At 38.0% G+C, this 24603-nt stretch overlaps 2 pseudogenes; both read left to right on the top strand.

The window, feature by feature from the left end:
• Positions 1-6770: 6770 nt before the first annotated feature.
• Positions 6771-8153, top strand: LOC129063199 (stress-70 protein, mitochondrial-like; annotated as a pseudogene).
• Positions 8154-9072: 919 nt separating this feature from the next.
• Positions 9073-15194, top strand: LOC129063201 (forkhead box protein K2-like; annotated as a pseudogene).
• Positions 15195-24603: the final 9409 nt, after the last annotated feature.

Consider the following 24603-nt stretch of genomic DNA (forward strand, 5'->3'; position numbering starts at 1 on the left):
TTTTTCTCTTTCCCACTATTTTATTTCATCTTCTTAAACCAGTCCCTTTATCATATCTTGGAGTGCTGGTTTGGTGGAGATGTAATCTTTTAGACTTCTTTGGGAAACTTCTTTTTTCCCCTTCTATTTTAATTGAGAGCCTTGCTGGGTAAAGTAGGATGTAGGCCCTTGTTTTTCATGACTTGGAATATTTGTTGCCATTCTTTTCTGGCTTGTAGTGTTTCATTTGAGAAGTCAGCTGCTGGCCTTTTGGGGGCTTCCTTGTATGTTACTACCTGTTTCTCCCTTGCTGCCTTCAAGATTCTCTCTTTGTCTTTGATATTTGCCATTTTAATGATGATGTGTCTTGGAGTGGGCCTCCTTGGGTCCCTTTGAGTGGGGCCCTCTGTGCTTTCTGGACCCAGGATACGTTTTCTCTCCTCAAATTGGAGAAATTTTCCATCATTACTTTTTCAAACATGTTCTCTATCCCTTGCTCATATTCTTCTTCTGGTATCCCTATTATACGTATATTATTTATTGCATTTCACATTGTTCTGCATTTCTTTAAATGCTTCTTCATTCTTTTTGAGTGTTTTTTCCATTTCTTTTTCTTTCTGGGAGCTTTTTTCTACCTTAACATCCAACTCGCTGATTCGATCCTCTGCTTCATCTAGTCTGCTTTTTATTCCTTCTACTGTGTTCTTCAATTAAAAAATGGTATTCTTCATATCCTCTTGTGTCTTCTTGATAGTTTCTATGTCATTTTCCAGGCTGATATAGTTTGCCATAAGATCCTGATAATTTCCCTGCAGTTTCTCATAGTTCTCTTTGAGCTGGCTGAGCTCATTGAGCTTCCTTAAAACAATTGTTTTGAATTCAATATCTGATAATTCCCTTACCTCTATTTCATTTAGCTCTCTCTGTGGTTATTCCTCCTTTGCCCTCATTTGGGGCAAACTTCTTTTCCTTCCCATTACATGTGAGAGTCATTTTTTTGTATTTTCTTGGTTTTTGTTTTTTTCTTCTGCTTTAATTGACCTGTCTAGATTTTCTGACTTAATGGATTAAATTTTTATGGTAATAGGCGGTTCTTTTTATTTATTTATTTTTTCTTTTTTTTCCTTCTGGGTCTGCCTCTGATGATGTCAGTTGTTGACCCTGTCTAACATTGGGCCATTTGTTTGAGCCTTCCAGGAATCTACTGTCTGTGTCTTTCTCCTGCAATTGTCAATCTGGTCCCTCTGTCCTCATCTGTCAGGCTTAGGCACCACAGGGTGGAGCATTTCCTCCTGATGGCAGGAGTATCTTGTCCTTACAAGATAGTAAGGAGTGGTCCGCCAGAGCAAGATGGAGAACGTGGACTGGGGAAGGAGTCAGAACCAAGATCCCTCCCCTTACTGGCTACTCCTTTAGTTCTCTCCCAATGCCTCTGTCTCCAGTCTCTTCCCGAGAGTCTCTAGGCATCTCTGTGTCCCCTTTAGTTGCGGGTCTCCTATCTCTGCAGGCAGCTCTGCATTCAGCACTAAGGCCCCCATGCAACTGCTGTTGGGGCTGGACTGTCTGGAGGGCGTGGCTATTATTTCCTTTCCTGCTGCTGCCTCTTTGGGGCGTGGTCTGCCTGCGCAAAATCGAGACTACGGAAAGGAGGAGGAGTCAGCTCCCGGACCCCCATTACTCCTCCAGTTCTTTCCCCAATGCTTCTGTCTCCAGACTCTCCTTCAGGGTCTCTGGGCAGCTCTGTGACCCCTTTGGCCAGGGATCCACTATTTCTGCAGATTGTGTTGTAGTAATGGCTGGCAGGCGCGAGCGCGCCCACGCTGGCACTGGGCAGTTTAAGACTGGCTATTGTGTGCTTTCCTGCTTCTACCTCTTTGGGGGCATGAGCTGCCTGTGCAAAATGGAGACTATGGTGTGCAGACTGAGTTAGCTCCAGGAATCCCCAGCTGCTCCTCAAATTCTTTCCCTAACACCTTTGTCTCAAGTCTCTCCTCAAAGGTCTCTAGGCAGCTCTGTGTCCCCTTTGGCCAGGGATCCTCTATTTCTTCCAGCCACTCTGCTCTCAGCACCCCAGCCCGTGCTCACGCAAGTTCTGAGTGGAGCATGTGGAAGGCAGGTTTATTGATTCACTTATGCCTGGGTGAGATGGTAGCTGCAGAGTGGGAGGTGAGTTATCACCGGGGCTCAGCTGGCCATCATCTCAGTTCTCTTCACAAAGTTTTCCTCACCAATCTTTCCTCAGTCATCAGCCAAATCTGCTGCCGCCTCTACCCAGAGATCAAGGAAGGTGGCTGCCACTGCAAATTTTCGCGTTGGCCCTTTAAATGTCTCTTTGCATCTCCAGCTGCCTGTCTCTGGCAGAGAGCACCACAAATTTTTTCGTGGTTACATTTTGTCTGTGTGTTTTCTGGTTTCAGATGTTGTAGGCTAGGGGTCTCTGCTTATGATTCAGACCTTGTACTTCTCAGGGGGATCCAACTGGTTGTTTCAATGTCCATCTGCTGCTGGTGCCTGTGGGCGCCCAGCCCACCCTCTTGAGCCTCCACCACATTTTTCACCTGTTCAGATGTGTGAAAGTTGATTCCATTGTCTGTCTGTGGCTCCAAGGCTCCTCTCACTCTATTGTTCCATTGTTTTCGAGGTGATTTCTCCCCTATTTAGTCACAATTCCAGTTTGGTCTTGGGAGGAGTTGACTCCCATTCACTCCTCTGCCATCTTCTGTCTCCTCCAATTATACTTCTTAATCCCTGCACCTTTTCCTCCATTCTCCCCCATCCCCCTCCCAGCTGATAACTCTCGAAATGGTCTCCATATCTATGATTCTGTTCCTGTTCTGGTTGTTTTCTTAGTTTTTTTTTTATTTTTAGATTCAGTTGTTATGAATTTGTTGCCCTTTTAATGTTCATAATTTTGATCTCCTTTTTCTTAAATAAGTCCCTTTAACATTTCATGTAATAATGGCTCAGTGATGTGAACTCCTTTAGCTTTACCTTGTCTGGGAAACACTTTCTCTGACCTTCAATTCTAAATGATAGCTTTACTGGATAGAGTAACCTAGGCTGTAGGTCTTTGCTTTTCATCACTTTGAATACTTCTTGCCAGTCCCTTCTAGCCTGCAAAATTTCTTTTGATGAATCAGCAGACAGTTATGGGAACTCCTTTGTAGGGAACTCTGCTTTTCTCTTGCTGCTTTTCAGATTCTCTCTTCATCTTTAATCTTTGGTATTTCAATGATTATGTGACTTGGTGTGGTCCTCTTCAGATCCAACTTGTTTGGGACTCTTTGTGCTTCCTGGACTTGTATATCTATTTTCTTTGCCAAATTAGTTTAATTATTTTTTCAAATAAGTTTCCAATTTCTTGCTCTTCCTCTTCTCCTCCTGGCACATTTATTATCTGAATGTTGGTACGTTTAAAGTATCTCAGAGGTTCTTAAGCCTATCCTGATTTTTTAAATTTTTTTTCTTCTTGCTGTTTCAATTGAATGCTTTTTCCTCCCTTATGTTTGAAATCATTGATTTAATTCTCAGCTTCATTCACTCCACAGTTGTTTCTCTGTAGTTTTTTCTTTATTTCAGTTAGTGTAAACTTCATTTCTTCCTTTATGTTTTTACTGTACTCAGTGAGTTCTTTGAGCATCCTGATCACCAGTGTTTTTAACTCTGCATCTGATAGGTTGTTTATCTTGTTTAGTTCTTTTTCTTTTCTTTCATTTTGGCCATATTTTTTTATTTTTCACTCCTCAATTAGACAGCCTTGCTGTGTTTGTTTCTGTGTATTTGGTAGAGCTACTTTGACTCCCTGTCTTAGAAAAAGCACCTGTGAATTTTATGGGGCAGAGCCTTAGGTAATCAATAGGGTAGGGCAACACACTTCACCACTTGTGGCTCCATGTGGGGGGAGAGCTTGGAGAGGGGACAAGGCCATTGCCTGGTCTGGAGGTTTTCCCAGCTTTCTTCCTATTTCCAGTCACTTCACCCACTTCCTATATGTGACTGGTGTCCTTCCAGATGTTGCTCTGGTGGTGAAGTAGGTGGGTTTACATATGTTATAAGTCAATGTGGGCTCTGTAAGTTGACTATCCTGAAAATGCATCAGTCTCTTCCACTGCCTCTCCCCTCACTGGTTTTTATAGCTAGAAGTAATGGAGATCTACATTCCTGGTGCTGGAACACTGGGCTGCGTAGTCTGGCTTGGGTCTGGGATCACTCTCCCAAGGTATCTCTCCTGATTTTTATCTATCACACATGAGTGTGAGACTGCACAGTCCACCACTGATGTCTCTTGAAGCCACACCTTGTCTCCACGTCTCTCTGCCGATCTTCATAATTCCACCCCTCCTACCCATCTGGATGAATGTGGCTTCTTTAAATCCTTGGTTGTTAAACTTCCATATAGCTTGATTTTTGGATGATTGTGGGTGTTATTTGTTTTGAGATATAGTTGCAGTTCTCTCTGCGTTTGCGCAAGGAAGCAAAGCATGCCTATCTATGCCTCCCTCTTGACCTGAATTTGCACCTGGTATATTTTTAATTGACATTTTAATGACTGCAGAGAGCCTAAGCAAAAACTTAAAATCATTTATCTCTGTTTCTAGGAACTTCCTGCCATTATTGACATATGGTCTTTCTCACTTGTTTCGTCTCTCCACATGGCCCTCTCTTCCCCCAGTTTACTGGACCAACTTTTGCTTTCCCACTGTCTCCTTTCTTTTGGGCTATTTTCAAAAACTTCACATCTATCACTTAGTTTTGAAGAATATTTTAAGTTCTTTTTCTGGTTGTTTTATCCTCTTTTCAAATCACACCCTGGGCAGTAGTGGAGGTATAAATATAAAAGTTACTTTTCTTGCTCAAATTGGCTCATCAAAGTATTTTTATAGACAAAAAAGATAAAACACTACCTCAGATAATTGTTAGTATTGACATTTTCCTTGAAACCAAAGCCGCTACAGTCAATGAACCTTGACCTTATTTGCAGACTCTACTCAGATAACAACATCTTTATGGAAACCTATGAAAGGGTAAGGTCTCAACATCATACTTGACAGGCAAAAACTAGAAGGTTTCCTCCTAAGATGGGGCACAAGACAGAGATGTCCACGTTTACCACTTCTACTTAACATAGTGTTGGAAATTCTAGCCACAGAGCTCAGACAAGAAAAAGAAATAAAAAGCATCCAAATGGGAAAGGAGGAAGTAAAACTGTCATTGTTTGCAGATGACATGATGGTGTACATAGAGAACCCCATAGACTCCACCAAAAAACTACTTGACTTAATAAGTGAATGTGGCAAAACAATGTGATACAAAATCAGTATTCAGAAATTTAAGACATTTTTGTACACTAACAATGAGATTTAGGAAATAGATATTAGGAAGATAATCCAATTTACTATAGCAACAAGAAAAATAAAATACTTAGGAATAAACTTAACCAAGTTGGTAAAAGACCTGTACTCAGAAAACTACACAACACTGAAGAAGGCAATTAAGGAAGACACAAATAAATGGAAGCATATACCATGTTCGTGCTTTAGAAGAATTAACATCATTAAAATGTACATATTACCTAAAGCAATCTATAGATTCAACATAATCCCTATCAAAATACCAATGACATATGTCACATATAATAAAAAAAATATTTCAAAAATTTATATGGAACCATAAACAATCCTGATAGCCTCAGTGATTTTAAGAAAGAACAAAGTAGGAAGGATTACAATACCTGACATCAAACTACATTACAAGGTAACTGTAATCAAAACAGTCTGGTACTGACATAAGAACAGAACATAGATCAATGGAACAGAATAAAGAGCCCAGAAATAAACCCATGTCTCTATGGTCAATTAATATTCAACAAAAAGGGCTGGAGGATAAAATGATGTAAAAATAGCCTCTTCAACAAATGGTGTTGGGAAAACTGGGCAAGTACATGCAAAAATGGGAAACTAGATCACCAACTTACATCGTATACAAAAATAAACTCAAACTGGATAAAAGACTTAAATATAAGGTACGACATCATAAAAATATTAGCGGAAAACACAGTCAGGAAAATTTCAGATATTTCACACAGCAATATTTTCGCTGATACATCTCTAAGGCAAAGGATATAAAGGAAAGAATAAACAAATGAGACTTCAACAGTATAAGAAGGTTCTGCCCGGCTAAAGAAAACATCAGCAAAATGGAAAGGGAACCAACTGCATGGGAAAATATATTTGTCAATGGTACCTTGGACAAGGGTTTGATCTCCAAAATATAAGAACTCAAATGACTCAACACTAGGAAGACAAACAACCCAATTTAAAAATGGGCAAAGGACATGAACAGAAACTTCTCCAAGAAAGACCTACACAGGACCTAGAGATATATGAAAAAAATCCTCAACATCTCTAGCCATCAGAGAGATGCAAATTAAGACCACAACGATTTACCATTTCACACTAGTCAGAATGACCATCAGCAGTAAATCAAAAAACAAAAAGTGCTGGTGAGGGTCTGGAGAAAAGGGAACCCTAGTACACTGTTGGTGGGAATGCAGACTGGTGAAGCCATTGTGGAAAATTGTATGGAATTTCCTCAAAAGGCTAAAGATGGAACTGCCTTTCAATCCAGTGATCCCATTGCTGGGGCAATACTCTGAGAATCCTGAAACACCAATTCCAAAGAACCTATGCACCCCAATGTTCATAGCAGTGTTATTTACAGTTGCTAAGTGCTAGAAACAGCCCAAGTGCCCACCAGTAAATGAGTGGATCAAAAAACTGTGGTACATTTAACCCACAACCACTGCTCTTGCCTATGGCCTAGACAAATCAGAAGACAAAGTCCTTGCTATAATGGTTTAGGTCATGGAACTTTTGATATCTCTCTCCTGGAAATTCAGAAAGGAGTATTTGAGGTGAAGTCCACCAATGGAGACACTTTCTTAGTTGGTGAAGACTGACCAGGCCTTGCTACAACTCCTTGTGAAGGAGTTTAAAAGAGACATAGGAGTTGATTTGACCAAAGACAACATGGCACTTCGGAGAGTTCAGGAAGCTGCTGAAATGGCTAAATGTGAACTCTCTTCCTCTGTGCAGACTGACATCATCTTGTAATATCTTACAATGGATGCTTCTGGACCTAAGCATTTGAATATGAAGGTGACCCGAGCTCAGTCTGAGGGGATTGTGTTTGAGCTAATCAAGAGGACCATCACCCTATGCCCAAAAGCCATGCAAGATGCAGAAGTCAGCAAGAGTGACATAGGAGAAGTGATTCTTGTTGGTGGCATGACTAGGATGCCCAAGGTTCAGAAGACTGTGCAGGATCTCTTTGGCTGAGCCCCAAGGAAAGCTGTCAATCCTGATGAGGCTGTAGCCATTGGGGCTGCCATTCAGGGAGGTTGTATTGGTCGGTGACATCACAGATGTACTGCTCCTGGATGTCACTCCCCTTTCTCTAGGAATTGAGACTCTGGGAGGTGTATTTACCAAACTTATTAACAGGAACACCACCATTCCAACCAAGAAAAGCCAGATATTTTCTACAGCCACTGATGGTCAGACTCAAATGGAGATTAAAGTGTGTCAGAGTGAGAGAGAGATAGCTGGAGACAACAAACTTCTTGAATAGTTTGGATTGAATTACTTTGATTGGAATTCTCTCAGCCCCTTGTGGAGTCCCTCAGATAGAAGTTACATTTGACATTGATGACAACGGGATCGTGCATGTTTCTGCCAAAAGATAAGGGTACATGACATGAGCAGCAGATTGTGATCCAGCCTTCTCCTGGGTTAAGCAAAGACAATATTGAAAATATGGTTAAAAATGCAGAAAAGAATGCTGAGGAAGACAGGCGAAAGAAGGAACGAGTTGAAGCAGTTAATATGGCTAAAGGAATCATTCATGATACAGAAAGCAAGATGGAAAAATTCAAGGACAAATTGCCTACTGATAAGTACGGCAAACTAAAAGAAGAGATTTCCAAAATGAGGGAGCTCCTGGCTCAAAAAGATAGTGAAACGGGAGAAAACATAAAGCAGGCAGCATCTTCCCTTCAGCAAGCATAATTTAAACTCTTCAAAATGGCAAACCAAAAGATGGCCTCTGAACGAGAAGGCTCTGGAGGTTCGGGCACTGGGGAACAAAAAGAAGATCAAAAAGAGGAGAGACAGTAATAGTAGTAAACTTTGGAGCCCAAAGGACAACATATTATGATGCGTGGGAGTGAAAGGACTTCCTGGGCAGAAATGGGCAAACTTCAGTCTTTTACTGTGTTTTCACAGTATTCTATATATAGTTTTCTTAATATGTAAATTTAGTGACTATTAGCTAATGATCATTTAATGAGTGATAATTCCAACAGTACAAAGCTCATAATGTTCTGTCCCTAGCCTATCATTTTTCAGCTGCACGAGAAAGGGAAGAAGATGATTTATTGATCAGTATAAAGACTTAACATTGTTTTGTGCTGAAGTAACCATATTTACAAAGGATGAAACTATCACACACAGCAAAAAAGGTAGTCAGTCAAAGACCTGGAATGAGACCATCTGGGTATAAGATATTTAAGTACTGCCATACCAGTATGTGTGTACATTGGATTCTTCAACTGAGGCCTTGCAAGGCAAGTCTGTGGTGCCACATTCAAAGGTAGAGCAATGGAAGCAAGGTCGATAGAAAGCTAAGTATTTGTTAGGTACAACTTTTAAAACAAGGTAATAAGGCTTCCTAATTTTCCTGTGAGAGACTTTCGTAGCTACCTTCTGGTCATTGTCTGGCACTTGTATCTTTGATTTTTTTGATCCATTCTGAATTAAAAAAAATATGAAAAGCAAAAGAAAACAAAACTGTGGCACATTTACACAATGGAATGCTATGCAGCAGAAAGAAAGAAAAAACTTCTACCCTTTGCAACAGCATGGATGGAACTAGAGAGTATTATGCTTAGTGAAATAAGTCAGGGGGTGAAAGACAAATACCATATAATCTCACCTATAAGTGGAACCTAATCAACAAAACAAACAAATGAGCAAAATAGAACCAGAGACTTAGAAATAAGGAGCAAGCTGACAGACCAGAGGAGGGTAGGGGGAAATGGGGGAAAAATGGGGAACAGGCAAGCAAAAGAACATGAATGGAGGACTCATGGGTATGGACAATGGGGGGATTGTCTATGGGAATGGGTAGTGGATGGGGTTGGGTGAGAAAAAGGGATAAAGGTGGGACAACTGTGAACAACAATAAATTTCAAAAAAGAATTTGCATATAAAAAAGAATGCAAAATTACAAGTTTAAATATTTTTGGTATGTTGAATTAAATAAAATGTATTGTTAAAATTAAAACAAAGGTAAGGGCTCTCCTAAGCATTAATTCTAAGAAGTGTTCTAAGATGTCTCTTCCGACTTTACAATCTGTGTGACTGACTGACAAAAATTTATATTATAGACAACAGGAACAAACTGGAACACTGACAATAACATACTGAACTTGAGAAGTAGGGGTGAGGATTTCTAGCACCATGTGGGACTTATGAAGAAATTTTCTGTTCAATTTTATGCTGTCCATTACTTGGGATCAGCTCTATTTAATGATGTGTCTACTATAACTGTTTTCCTACCCCTTTACTTGAGGAACAATTTGTGCAAAATATGTGCAGTAAAAAGAATCAACATCTGGTAAAAAAATAAATAAATTTTTTCCCATCATACTTGTGATGTGTCACTGTTCATATTTTACAATTAAATAAAGAGAAATGCAGAGTAATGAAATGACTCTGAAACCATGTATCATGATTGGCACAGTTGAAAACTAAGGTCAATGAACTCTGGTTTCTGATTCATTATTTTCAGTTCCGGTAAATTTCATTCTCTCCATTGTACTGAAAACTTAGGGGAGCTATTTTTTTTAAAATTATAGTAAAAAAAATCTTATGTAATAAGGGGAGAATATTCTGAGCCACTCTTTCACTCTTTTAAGTGACTAAAGATGAGTCTTCTAACTTCGCAAATAAGTTATGTAATCTGGCTCAGTTAACTGATGGATGAAATTTCTCTGTATTTATATATCCTCTGCGATTTGATGCCTTGTAAACTGTACATTGTTAATTCACTGATCTTGTTTTCAAACTTTTTAAGTAGTAATTGTTTATTAGCCAAAAGTGAAATAGGAACATGTACATAACAAAATTAGGTTGAAGTGACTGGTCAGGGATTGAAACTGATGATATTAATTTTGCATCATTTTACCAAAACCATGGTGGGTAACACAGTTAAACACTGCAAAAGAATAAGTTGTGATTTAAACAGATAAGTGTGAGTTGTCTTAAACACTATAAAAGTGTTTATGGTGATTATGATCTTAAGTTTTCTTGCACTACAAACTGTTGCAAAATATCTGCTTCCAGCTTGAACAAAGTGAGAGACATAGCCTCCTCATAGTTATAAAGTAAGCGCTTTCAAATGGGCTAAAGCCCCTTGAGCAGTTTCTGGCATTTAGTAGGGGCAAAATAAACTGAAATTTTCCTTTACCATTGCTTATTTAAGTTTTTAAACAGGTAACAAAGGAACCTTTGAATAAATTTTCAAAATATTTCAATCTTTTAAATTACCATGTTTTGCTAAATTAGTTGGTTTTACTGTGCTTTTTATATTAGTACTCAGCTAAGATACAATAAATAAGTTGCCTTTTGAGTTACTATTTTGCACCTTTTAGACACCCATATAGGCATTATATTAAATTTGACTTGCATTTACCTAAGAAAACTATATCCATTACCTTTCCAAAAAGGTAAGGGCAGGAAATCAAAAGTCCAGGCCTCAGAATGTTTTGCCCCAGGCATTGCCAGCTGGACTAAGCTTTCATCTCTAAATAAGCATTGCCCTTGGTAGTGTGTCCGATGTTTCATCTCAAAAGGAAAATATCTATTATTATAAGCTATATTGTTAACCATGTGAAAACATTAAACTAATAGATATTTTGTTGGCATGGTTATTATCCAGTGACAAAATGTTAAAGAACCCTAACAGTAAAAGAATTACATATAAGAATATAAATAATAATTTTTAAGACAAACAACAAAAATATGCATTAAAATATTCGTTCATCAATAATGAAATAATCAGTGTAGTTACCTTTTTCTATTAAAGTAATGAAAACCCCATCTATATATTTAGGTAGAATTATATTTATAAATTTAATAATGTCAAATACTTTTTATTCCTTCATATATACATAAGTGAGATATTATACTTAGTTATTCTAGGCAAAGCTGATGTTTTTTTAAAACAAAACTATTTGGAAAGAATTTATTCACATACACATTCTTATGTTGCTAATGGAACTTTGGCTGTCAAATGAAAGGAAACAAATACATGTGTGAACAATAGTTTTTCTTCACAAGTTATATTTTAACTTTAATAGAGTCTTGAGATATTTTATTTTCTAAGCAGTTTTAGAATTTCAACAATAAAGAAATACTTCTGTTGTTACAGCATATTTGTGTTTTGAATTTCAGAGCCTCTGTTATAACATTCACATTCTGATTAAACATGTTAGTTTTTTTTTCATTTTTCTGCTACTCTTTTAAGTCACAGCTTGAATGATCAAATGGAGATAGTGAATATAAATATAAATATTTAATGTGCAGAATTTTATATAACCATTTGTATTTATCTAGCTCTTTAAGTTTCCAACTCACTTTCATGTTGTTAGACATTCATCCAACATCCGTGTGCATATAAATGTATGAGGTTTGTTTCATGTGGAGGAGGCAGAACTAGCGTTGAGATAACATATTGCAGCATTGGGCATGTGGACATTTTTTTCTTCTTTGTCTTGAAATATGATAGAAGACAAATGTAATATATTTTGCTTATTTGAAAGAATCACCTAATCCCTGTGCTGGATTTAGGTTATGTGAACTTGGAGTGGGGGAAAGAATTACACAATATTTAGATTAATAGAATACTTATTAAGGGCTCAGTTACTCAGGGGCAATTGTAAGTTTAATGTATCCTTAGCACTTACTATGTGTTAGGCTACAAACATGAAAGTTAGTAACACCGTCTTCTATTGTTGGTCCAATCTTTCTCTCATATCACCCTTTTAGTTTCACCCACTTCAAATTGTTCCCCATGCTCTAACACACAACTACTGAACAAATTTTTCTTAATGCAGATCTGCTATTTGTTCCATGTGAGAAATCTTTTAAAGGCTCTTGGTATCCAAACTATACCTAGACTCACCAGGGTCTTCATCCTTACTCAGCTCACCAGCACTTTATGGTTCATGTATAAGAAATGAGAAATGAGACATCTCTGGGATTATTTCATAACTCTACATTCTTGCTCTGTGTTCCTATTTTCTGGAACATCATCTTAGCACAAAACCTTTCCTAAATTTCTCTGATGGTGAGTGCCCCTGTTTTAGACTTGCACGGGGCTCTTAAGTGTCCCTCTGGTTGGCATGGTTGTTAGTTCTGGCCTCAAACCTCAAACTGGGTTTCATTGTACCATCTGCCCTTTACTATGTGAATAACCTGACCTCCCCAGCCCTACCATTCCTCATCAGTAAAATGGGGTATTCATCATACTAATAGTACTTATAGGTGATTCAGTGAGGTAATACTTGTAAATCACTTTAGCATAGTGCCTTGTACTTAGTATATCATAAATGTTACAACGAATATATTTTATACTATTTACCAGTTTGTTTCAGCAGTTATCATTGTCATAGCACCTCCTGCATTACTCTCACACAACTTCTCCCATAAGTCGGAAGGCAAGAGGGTATGTTGTAGATGTTTTCAGTTTCTTCAGTGCAGCCTCTCATGATTCCTGGCGTTTCTGACTGCCATTCTCTATCCTTTTTGTAAATACAGAACCAGACTCTTGGGTTCCTTACATTCTTCAGAAAATTGTAAGATTAAATATATTTCTTTAGTAATTTTAGTAGCTTGTTTTTAGTATTGCCATCTTTCTATAGCCATATTGAAAGTCGACTTGCATTGCAAGTATGTGATTTCCTCTTTTACTAGGACTTGTCAGTTCTTTTGGCATAAACACAGGATTTTAAATTTAAAACCAAAATTGTTTACAAGAAATAGGTGGAGAATTTAAAATTGTTTTAGCTGAGATTTCTAGGAGATATACATATTTTTGGTTATTCTTAATATTCCCATGCCCATATCTCTTCTTGCATTTTTCTTTTTGCTTTAATTGCTTAATGATTTATTTTTCTTTTTTTCTGGAAGAACATTCAGAATATAATATTGAGATGTACAATCTCATAATGAATATTTATAGAATTCTGTTTACGTATGGTGATGAATGATTAATTATAACAAGTTTACCCTTCTTTTATGTAATATCTACAGATACTTTTAAGTTATTTAGAGAGGATGCTTATTTGAAAATAAAAATGTTTATTGTCATTTTTCCTTATTTTAGCTTTTTCTCTAGCTTAGCTCTAGCACATACACCCTCGCCTCTCTTCAAGAGTCACAGGAGCTTCAAAAGGAAGTGTGAACGGCCTTAGCTTTATCGGCAGCCGTTCTTGGCCTCAGCTCTATGGCAGAGGCGCCCGGATGCGCAGATCCATTGGCTGGCCTCCTGAGAATGGAGCGCTGGCGGAGGCGCGGACAGAGGGTCCCTGCCTGGTGGCTGGGCTGTGGCGCACCTCGAGGGCTGCCGATTTGAGTACCTACCCGAGGATGAAGCTCTCGGTGACCATCAGCCACAACCACTCACAAGTGGTTGTTGAACGTGAGCATGGGCCACCTTCGGCCATGCGGGCGGTAGTGACGTCTACCTGCGTTGCCTGGGTTAGAATGGCCTGCTCATGAACAACCTGTTCCAGAGCCACGGTGTGCCACTGCGGCTATCGCACGTATGTACGTCCAGGTGCCAGAGCACAAACATCCTATCCACTGCCCTGTCAAGCAAGAAGAGGGAGAAATTGGAGGAGCCCAAGTCCCTGGTAAAGCAGGTGCAGGCACACATCTCACCCAAGACCATCAGCATTCCAGACACCATTTTCCAAGTCATCAGCTCCCTCCTCTCCTCCAGGGGAACCATCAGTGCAGCCAACTCCTGCTCATCCAGCCCCGGGAGCAGGATCTTTAGGGTACAAAATTGGCTGTGTGATACATCTGACCTCAGTTTAATGGCTGAAAGTGCGCAGTCAGAAAACGGACAGGAAACTTTAGGTGGAGACAGGACAAAGGATGACTCAAAGCCACCTATTTCTACACACAATTAATAGTACAAGCAATTATGATGGATCTTGATAAGCAGCTGACTCTAAATGGAATTTATATGCACATCACTAAAAATTATCCATAGTACAAGACTGCGGACAAGGGCTGGTAGAATTCAATTCACCACAGTTTCTCTCTGAATTGTCATTTTAGCAAAATACCACGTTCCCAGGAAGAACCAGGTAAAGGCTCATTCTGGAGGAAAGATCCTACCTCTGAAAGCAAATTAACAGAGCAGGCTTTTAGAGAAAGATGGCCTAGGGGAGCGCCTTACTTTAGAGCCCCTATGGGACCCGTCTTGTCTGGAAGTGCCCAAGTGGCTCCTAATCACGCTGGAGTTCTCTCTGCTCACTGCAGTGCTGTCCAGACCCTTGGGAGTCTGTCAAGGGTAGGAAGGTTTGCCAGCCCTGTTGGAACCCCGAGCCTGGTGCCTCACAGTCCAAATTGGCTGTCATCCAGGAGACATGATTTGCTGAGTGCACAAGGCTCTGCCTAGTCAGTCTGTTTTAATTGCAGTGCGACAACAGCTGAGCCCAATGATCAAGGCCCACTGCCTACACTGTCCCAGCAGCCTGTTGTGGAGATTATTCACATGGTCAACAAGATCCCAGCAGTACCCATCACTGGTGTGGCTGGGCTGGCCCCAGCAAACAGGAACACTGTTGCCAGGCAGGCTCTGGTGATTCAGGTGGCCTTGCTGGCCCCTCTTCAGGCAGGGCTGCAGGAGAAGGGAGATCACGAAAAAGTGAAAATGGAACTTTTTACTGAGATGAACTAGGCAACCCTAGTCCCGCCAGCAGGGTCATTGAGACAGCATAGACCACCCCTCTCCAGACTGTCAGCATGGGCAACAGGCACCTCTCTCTAGGTCAGCACCAGCTACCAATAAAAACTGCAAAAGTGACTCAATATGCTGTGGTTGGACTTCACAACAGCACTGAAAACAAAAAACCCAGGTAGCCTTATAACTCCTGAAAGATGGAAGTCACACCTGAACTTTAAAACCACACAAGGAAACCTGGTTTCAGCACTGTCTCCCTGAGCAGTGCTCATCCTTTAACTCTGGCATGTCCAACCGTGGAGGCCCGGGATGGCTATGAATGTGGCCCAACACAAAATTGTAAATTTACTTAAAACATTATGAGATTTTTGTTGTTCTTGTTGTTAGTGTTTGTATATTTAATGTATTGCCCAAGGCAACTTTTCTTCTTCCAGTGTGACCCAGAGATGCCAAAAGTTTGGACACCCCTGCTTTAACTCGAAGGAAAGACTCTCAGTCCTTCTGAGGGAGGACAGCGCCTGGTGCCAGAGCTATCAGCCAGACTGGGCCCTCCTTGAAGGGGACAACATAGGAACCACCCAGCCACCCTTGGAGGACATGTGGGGCTGGCAGACAACACAGTATTTTGTTGTTCACATGTTGAATAAGACTATTTTGAGGTGGACTTTCTTTCTTTACCAAATAATGAGTTCTTTGACCTTTCAGAGCACTCCATTTCTACTCAGATATTTTGGAGTCACACGGGACCTTTGGTGTGGATTTTATTTGGAGAAAAGAGACAACATTGTTTGTTTATGTTGTTTGTTTTCAACCTCTGGAATAATTTACTTTGGTTAAAGTTCAGGAGGAGTTATGTGATGACAGCTGCCCATTTTCTTGTTAGAACAGTGGCCTGATGAGTATTCCTCCATTTTAGTGTATAGGACAGACAGATGGACTCTGTGGGGCTGCATGGGATAGACTGGACTGATGGGCTGCACTTAACTGTTTCTTTTTCTTGCTACTCTTTGTTGTGTTTCTTTGTGTGGACTTTGTCCCTGGCATAATTTTCCACTCTAAGTAAAACAAGTCTCTGAACTATTATGTGTTTAAAATGACAGAACTATTCTTACTTTATGTGGAAAAAAAATTCATTCTTTTATCATATACCCTTTCAAACAAATGTCACAGATCTCTTGGCATATTTGTTATTTTTAGGTGTGGTCACTAGCTTGTCATCATCTGACCAGCTGTTTACCTGACTCTGTGCCCTAGCCCTGGCAAGGGCAGCTGCTGGGGTGGAACAGAAACTGAGGATTAATTTACAAGGGTCTTGGAAGAAAGTGCCCTACAGTTAAGCATTGGAAGCATCTAGGTTGTTTTATAATTTGTCATAGGAAATTCCCCTCAATCTTTTGGAACTGAATCTACCACTAAAGAAAGAACTATGAATGAATGAGAAATAGGAGCCCTTCCCGAAGAGGGACTAAGCTCCTCCAAAAGAAAACTACTTGCCTTTGCAGAGTGCTCCACAGCATTGGAGCTGAGTAACGATACAAACAGAAAGAGAAAGAGGGCTTTGTCCTTATTCTGAATTTTTGAATGTCATCATCATAATGTTATTTGTTAAATGTAGTTTGGTATTTAGTTTTTTTTTAAGAGAGGAAAAAACCTCTATTTTCTTGGTGGAATGAAATGACTCAGAAATGGTAATATTTACGCAATTTTAAAACATTTATTATTTACCCAAAGACCAAAGCTGATAAATCTGTTTTAAGCATTGTGTGTCAATCTGAAGTATGGAGCTGTCACAATGTTACTGCAGGTAATATATATTAAAAATTATGAAATTAAAAAAGGAAGTGTGAACTTATGGGAAGTTGCTTCATTAGAGATTTTACCCATATTGAGTAGTCTCAATAAATGGCTTGTATTTTAGAATACATTTCTCTCTTTCTCCCAGTGTGTGTGTGTGTGTGCGCGTGTGTGTGTGTGTGTAAAGCAAAGCAGGGCATTCAGTTCAAGCCCAAGCCCAATACTTTAAATTCAAGAGAAGCATCCTACAGGGAACTCAATGGAATTTTAGGAGATGATAGAAATTTGTTCCCTATGGACAGAGTCTCACCATATTTATAGGTGACTCTGTGATACTGAAGTTCAGCAGAAGGTTAGATCAGGAACTTGGAATTAGGTTGCCAAAGACTCCATGCTCTTTCTTGCCATTTACTGAATGTTATTTTAACAGTGGGAATTTGTAACCTGCCCCATAATTCTTTCGTTTCTGTAAGTGCTGACTCCGACTAATATGTAGCTTGTAGATAAACAGCATATTTGTATAAGTATCCTAAGAACTAACTCCAAAAGATACAGACACCAACTGTCAGGCATCCCAGCTCTGAGAGATTAGCTGACCTTCATCCATAGAACCTAAATGATGTAAAGCCAGGATGACACACACTGGACCATCACTTGCCTTATTGCAATGGACTTTGCTTGCCTGCACATAGAGAACTTTTCAACCCCATCTCATGATGTCTTTTTTCTATTCCCCTCTCTCTCCCTACAGAAACCTCTGCCTTCACTAAGATGTTGAGATGGGCTTTGTGACATGAGTTCCCCATCTTCCAGGTTGCCAGCACCTGAAAATAAACTACATTCCATTACATCAGCATCTGCCTCTCAAGTATTGGCTTTTGTAGCAGCAGGCAGCTGGATCTGCATTCAGTTACATCATATTGGGCAAGTAATTTCAGTCTTTTCATCAGTATATCTGTCATATAGGATGGTTGTGGGTAATGTTTCAGAAGTTGTTGCTTTGTACTGTCCCTGGAATTTGGTCCAAGATTTCACAGTTCTAGGACAGATTTTATTTTAACCAATCCTGTCTCATTTACATGGATTGATTTGAAAAGGTGGGAGGGGGCTTTTGGATGCCATTGAGAAAGGATTTACACTAATATTTTGTTCCAATATAGTTTCTCACCAAAATTAAAGGCAAGATTAATATAGCTTCATAATCTACTGTCCTCAAGATGTGAGTTGTTGGTATACTCATATTATTGAACCTTATTGGGATCTGACTCTACTGGGTTTGGTACCTCTCTAAAGCAGAACGCCAAACACTAAATGGCTTGGCTTATAAGATCTCAGGGTTTCATCTAAATAGGTGGTATGCCAACAAGTGTAGTTTTAATTCCTGACCAGGCTCCTACATAATACCTTACTTCTTGGTTTTTGTATGTGAAATAAGATCTATCTCCTTCAGCTTTGTTCATAGTGGAGACTTTCATGATCTTTTTTCCTTAAAGGAGGAGCCTATCATTAGGTGAATTTTAAATTTTATTTATGCAAACTAAAATTAATATTCTAAGTTGATACTCTTTTTGTGGCTAGGTCTTGTGGACCAGTATAGATTTATTTTTAATTTACTCACCTCAAGTAGTACTAAAATATAACATCTAAACAAGTATATTAAGTATAACTCTCTTTTTCTTTATCTGAGGAAAGAGGTCAAAATATTAGTTTGGAAATTTCCCACACAGTTTGTAACAAAGCCTATCAAATGTGTGCCATGTAGCAGTTCAGTCAATGTCATTTCTACTTTCCTCTTGGGGATTGTTTTTCATTCATAGTGAATTGCTCTCAATTTCAAGGTCTAAGGGAAAAGGCTATTTGCTTAGAGAATAAATCACGTTATAGTCAAACAATCATTATTAAAATAATTTGCTTCAAAGAACTAAAATTTATATTACTTAACTTTATATATGTTAAAGCACTATATATTCTTTTTTTTAAAGGTTTTAAAAATGTGTGTATTGATTTTTAGAAAGAGGCGAAAGGGGAGAGTCAAGAGGTGGGGTGGAGAGAGAGAGAAAAAGTTTGATGTGAGAGAGAAATACTGATCACTTGCCTTCTGCATGCATTCTGACTGGGGATTGAACCTACAACCCAAGCATGTACCCTGACTGGGAATCAAACTTTCACCCCTTTGGTTTCCAGGGACAATGCTCTAACCAAGCCACCCCATTAGGGCATTTATCTTCTTAGTAATAGTTGAGATAAAGATGGGTCATATACTATATGATCTTATTGAAGAAACAGATGGGATGTATTTATTAGTCAATTATAACTTAAAATTTCTCACTAATCTCTTTGGAAACTAAAATTAAGTCCTGAATTATAAATGAAAATCTGAATAAAATGTTGCATTTATTTGGATTTTTTATTTGAAACTACATGGATTATACATATTGCATATTGAGAAAAGCAAAACTTAACAACTATATTCACATACTTTTACATGTAATTAGTAATCAAACATTTAATATGTAAAATATTCACATATTAAAGTAAAATTGACTTGTATATATAAATAATCCAATTTCATTGGCATTAGTAATATGTTTTGAATTAATGTTAAAGCTAAAACCTTTTATGTTTAAGCCAAACATCATAACATGTCATATGTTATTTTGTATTATACATATTTTGCCATTACAACATTATACTAGATGTTTTTCTATATTCCATTTTCCTTCCTTTCTGAATATGAATACTTGCTTTTTTATTTTTCGTTACTTCTGTGTAAGAAAATTCCAGATTATTCACTTTTAACAGCTGTAACCCAACAATAAATATGTCATGAATTAAATGCATGATGACCTCAGGCTGAAACCTGTCTTGTCTTATTGTCCTGTGAGGCAAGACAAATCCAAGCATCTTAAATAGATTTGTAGATTTCTGTTGATTCAGTGTAGGAATGTTTTAGAATGTCTCAGAGTCAGTATTTTTTTGATAACCAGTGGAAGAAATTATGGCCTGACACAGTTTGTACTTTAGGTAAACTCTAATTACTCCTGTAGTATGTATATCATGAGAGAATGTTTTGATACTTGATAGTAGTGTGAAAATGGGCAGGTATATTTACTATTTCTCTAGTATTTATATTGGTGAATCAATTTTTTTCTAGTCTTTAGACCCTTGAAATACCATATCAAGAAGTCCTGGTATTTATACCCAACACTTGTGGTAAGTACAAAGAAGACACTGTTGGATGCTTTAAGGGCTATGGTCTGGATTATTTTGTTGGCTAGAAACAAAGATTCACTCAGCTTACCTTTAAGTAAGATTGTGGCTACATTGCACATGAGAATGAGGATGAATGTAGTCTAATGGGAATCCAGAATTAGGCCAGAGATTATAGGAACCAGCAATATCTTTGCCGTTATATGTCCTAGGGCAAGGTGTATAAAGGAAAACCTGAACAAATGGGACTTCATCAGGATAAAAAAAAATCAGTAAAATGAAAAGAGAACCAACTGTATGGAAAAATATATTTGCTAATGGTACCTTGGACAAGGCTTTGATCTCCAAAATATATAAAGAACACAAATGACTCAACACCAGGAAGACAAACAATCCAATTTAAAAATGGACAAAGGATCTGAACAGACACTTCTCCAAGTAGGACATACAGAGGACCCATAGACATATGAAAAAATTCTCAATTTCACTAGCCATCAGAGAGATGCAAATTAAAACCACAATGATTTACCACTTCATGCCAGTCAGAATGGCCATCATTGACAAATCAACGAACAAGTGCCAGCAGGATGTGGGGAAAAGGGAACCCTGGGGCACTATTGGTGGGAATGCAGACTGGGGCAGCCACTGTGGAAAACTTATGGAATTTCCTCAAAAAACTGAAAATGGAACTGCCTTTTGATCCAGCAATTCAACTGCTGGAATTATACCCTAAGAATTCTGAAACACCAATTCCAAAGAACCTATTCATCCCAATGTTCATAGCAGTGTTATTTTCAATGACTAATAGAAACAGCCTAGGCACCCATCAGTAAATGAGTGGATCAAAAAGCTGTGGTACATTTACACAATGGAATACTATGCAGCAGAAAGAAGGAAGGAGCTCCTACCCTTGGTGACAGCATGGATAGAACTGGAGAGCATTATGTTAAGTGAGATAAGCCAGGAGGTAAAAGACAAATACCATATGATCTACCCTATAAGTAGAACCTAATGAATGAAAGAAACAAAAGAACCAAACCGAACCAGAGACTTGGAAATAAGGAACAAACTGACAGTGATCAGAGGGGAGGAGGGAGGTGAAAACAGGAAAAGAAGGGGAAGGGTCTAGTCAAGGATCATGTATAAAGGATCCATGGTAATGGACAACAGGGTGGGGACTGACTGGGAGGGTTGGGGGTGGAGCATGGGAGAGCAATGGGGGAAAAATTGGGACAATTGTAACTGAACGACAAAAAAAAGAAAGAAAGTAGTTTAGTATCTAGGGAAATTTACTTAAGCTTTAGTCCTTATTCAGTAGGAGATCCTCCATCTACTGCCCCTGAAATACACACTCTTCCTTGTTTCTGCTTCTACTATAATAATTTGCTTCACTTTTTTTTAAATTTACTGATTTTACAGAGAGAAAGAGAGAGAAACATTCATCTGTTGTTCCTCTTAATTATGCATTCATTGTTTGCTTTTTCTACGTGCCCTGACCAGAGATTGAACCCACAAATTTAATGTATTGGGAAGATGCTCTAACCAACTGAGTACCTGGCCAAGGCCTCACTTCACTTTCTATTATGAACAGCTTTTGTTTATCTCAGTTTTGACTTACTTTTCATTTAAACATGATCACATTTTTATTTGTGGTCCACTTCAACCTCTGATTTTTATGACCTCCGCTCATGTGTGTGTTTTCAGCTCCTGGTGCCAAATTCTCATTCTTTCTATAGATGCTTAGATTCATAAAAGAAGAATTTGCTTTTTTTTGGCCATTGTTGTCCACTGGTTCATTTCCTAAATGGCATGATCCTTTAGTACAGAACATGACCTCCTAGAGGAACGAACAAACTACTTGAAGTTGTCCTTCATTTTATCTTAAATATTTATGTACAATGAAAATTTTCTTAGGAAAAGACTGTGGGAGTGGAAGACATTATGATTATACTGTCCAGTATATAAGGAAATGCATATTGCTTAGAAAGTTAACTTTGTGTTTTCTAGGAAGTTAGGTGACAAAAAATGAAAACTTTGAACAATGAAACTAAATTAATGGTTTTACAAATCAAAAACATCATTGAAGACAATAAAATAAAGAGACCAAAGGCATAGAATTATAAAGTTTATAACTGAAGACAATCTAAATTATTACCATGGCAAACTTGCCAATATATGCAGACTGAGATATAGATTAAGGTAGATATTAGGGTGTAGGTCTACATTCTACTCCAAGTCCATTGCTCTTTTCATTTTATCCCACGATGTACTTATGCAAACTTACAAAAAGAAAAAAAGTATTTGTAACATAACTGTTTCCAAAGGAAACTTTATGCTTTGCCTCAAAGTCCTTCAATTATCTGTTTCTAGATAACTCTATTTACTATAAGGCCAAAGAGAAAAAAAGGTTAAGAATCTCTAAAGTCTATTATCTGATGAGTAACAACTACAAAATACTGTATTTATAATTAAAATTCATCCTTAAAATACGCATTTTTAATTAAAGCAGAAATAAAATTTATAGCTCTGGTTCAGGATGACTAATTGCTCATTTTTAACTCTTTTCTAGGAAATCATAAATGATGAGATAATTATGAAGGCACACAACTTACAAGCTGTACATGGGAGCAATCATTAGATAATAGATTTAAATATATTTTTGAAATGAAAAATGAATTGAAAACTGCTAACAGACAAAATAGTGCCAAGAAAGCCACAGCCTAAAATATGTTTAAAGGTGTGTCGATTAAACAGGAGCTGATCTTCCTGATAGAACCTCAGAGAAGTTCTGAATTCTGGAGAGGTGATATTGATTCTGTGGAGGTACAAAACATGGAGATTAAAGTCTATATTCAGAACAGCCATCAGCCCATGTCTGCCTGGGAAATGGATAACAAAACATATTCTACTTTGTCTGTGAAGCATTCCGGCAGTATAAAGTATGATCATGCTGAAGTGGAGCCTGCCATCCATAAGCCCCTCTTCACATATAGAGCGTGCAATACACATTTCTGTTTCTTTACTCTTAAATGTGTACAAACATTTGAGAACAAGTGAATAAATATGAATGAGCCTAAAAATAATGAGAGGAAATATCAGAACTACAGAAGAAATCACAGGAGAAATGAAATCTGCATTCTATTCCATTTTGTTGTTGTTGTTTTTTTATCTCCATGAAGCATGGGAGGCAATCACATCAAAGAATTCTAAGGAGTCTCTCTCATGGTGAAGCACTGGATGGGGAGAAGCGCTGCTGTGGAAGGAACACTGAACTCCATTCGAACACTTTCCTCTCTCTCCTGTCAGAACAGGAGCTTCATCTGTGGGAAGAGGGAAAACAAACACATTTACTCTTAGGACACTAGTGAAAACAGATAGCAGCTGGAGGAAACAACCAGAAAAATCTATCCCTAGTTGAGTGGTAGGGAAACACTTGAACTACTAAGAAAAAAACCGACATACCAAGTTGAAGGAAAAGAATAAAAAATTCATGTGGGCAAAATTTAAGAAGAAACAGGGTATTTGCATAGTCTCAGGGGGGAAAGTAACTTTGTCATGAAAAAAACATGGTGGATATCATCACCAGTAATAATATATATCTACATAATTTACACAATAAAATTGTGCACTGAAAAGGGGCATATAACCTCTCTGATATTCATCTCAAAAACCCATAACTTTATTCTAATCATAAATATATATCAGACAAACTAAAAATTGAGGAACTTTCTACAAAATTCCTGATAAATACTTTTAAAAGGTGTCAAATTAATAAAAGACAAGAAAATCTTAGGAACTATTATTATAGATTGGCAATAAACTGTGACAATGAAAGGCTATGCAGGATCCTGGATTGGATCCTAAAGCAGAAAAAGAACACTTTAGGGAAAACTGTTGAAATTCAAATAATGCTCCAGTTTAATAAACAGTTTTGTACCAATCAATGTTAATTTCCTAATATTGATCATTGCTCAATGATACCATTTGGAGATTCTAGCTAAAGGATTTAAGGGGACTCTGTACCATTTTTACAACTCTTCTTTAAATCTAAAGTATTTATATCTAAAATATTTCAAAATTAGAAGATAATTGCATATAAAACTTTGTGTCAATTATACCTCAAAAGAGCTGTCAAAAACGTGAGAACTGAAAAAGACTGTAAGGTATCTAAAGAACAATGAGATGAGTTAATATAATTACCAAGAAAAACAGTAGAAGTTGAGGTTTTTGAAAGTGTGGTCCAGAGTTAAAAAACAGATTCAATAGAATGTATAATGATTGAGAGCTCAGAAGAATATTAAAAATATGGTAAAGCCATAAAATGGATAATCTACTTAAATTTTATGATTAAAACTTCCCCTTTTTGGTGCATAAGATTCATAGCAATAGGCTTGTAGAGTAGGAAATATAATTCAAGCACTGGGAGAGGAAGATAATTTTTTTTTTTTTTTATCATTCATCAACCTCCATTTGACCCTTAAAGGTGTCCTCATCTTACCAAATGTGAAGTCAAAAGATATCAACTATGGTTTGTGGTATAAGAAATGCAGGTTTTAGTATCTTACTTGAATTTTCAAAGTTGAC

This window comes from Pteronotus mesoamericanus, unplaced genomic scaffold, assembly GCF_021234165.1.
Source record: "Pteronotus mesoamericanus isolate MK-2021 breed Mesoamerican mustached bat unplaced genomic scaffold, CSHL_Meso_final scaffold_85, whole genome shotgun sequence".
Classification (NCBI taxonomy): Eukaryota; Metazoa; Chordata; class Mammalia; order Chiroptera; family Mormoopidae; genus Pteronotus; species Pteronotus mesoamericanus.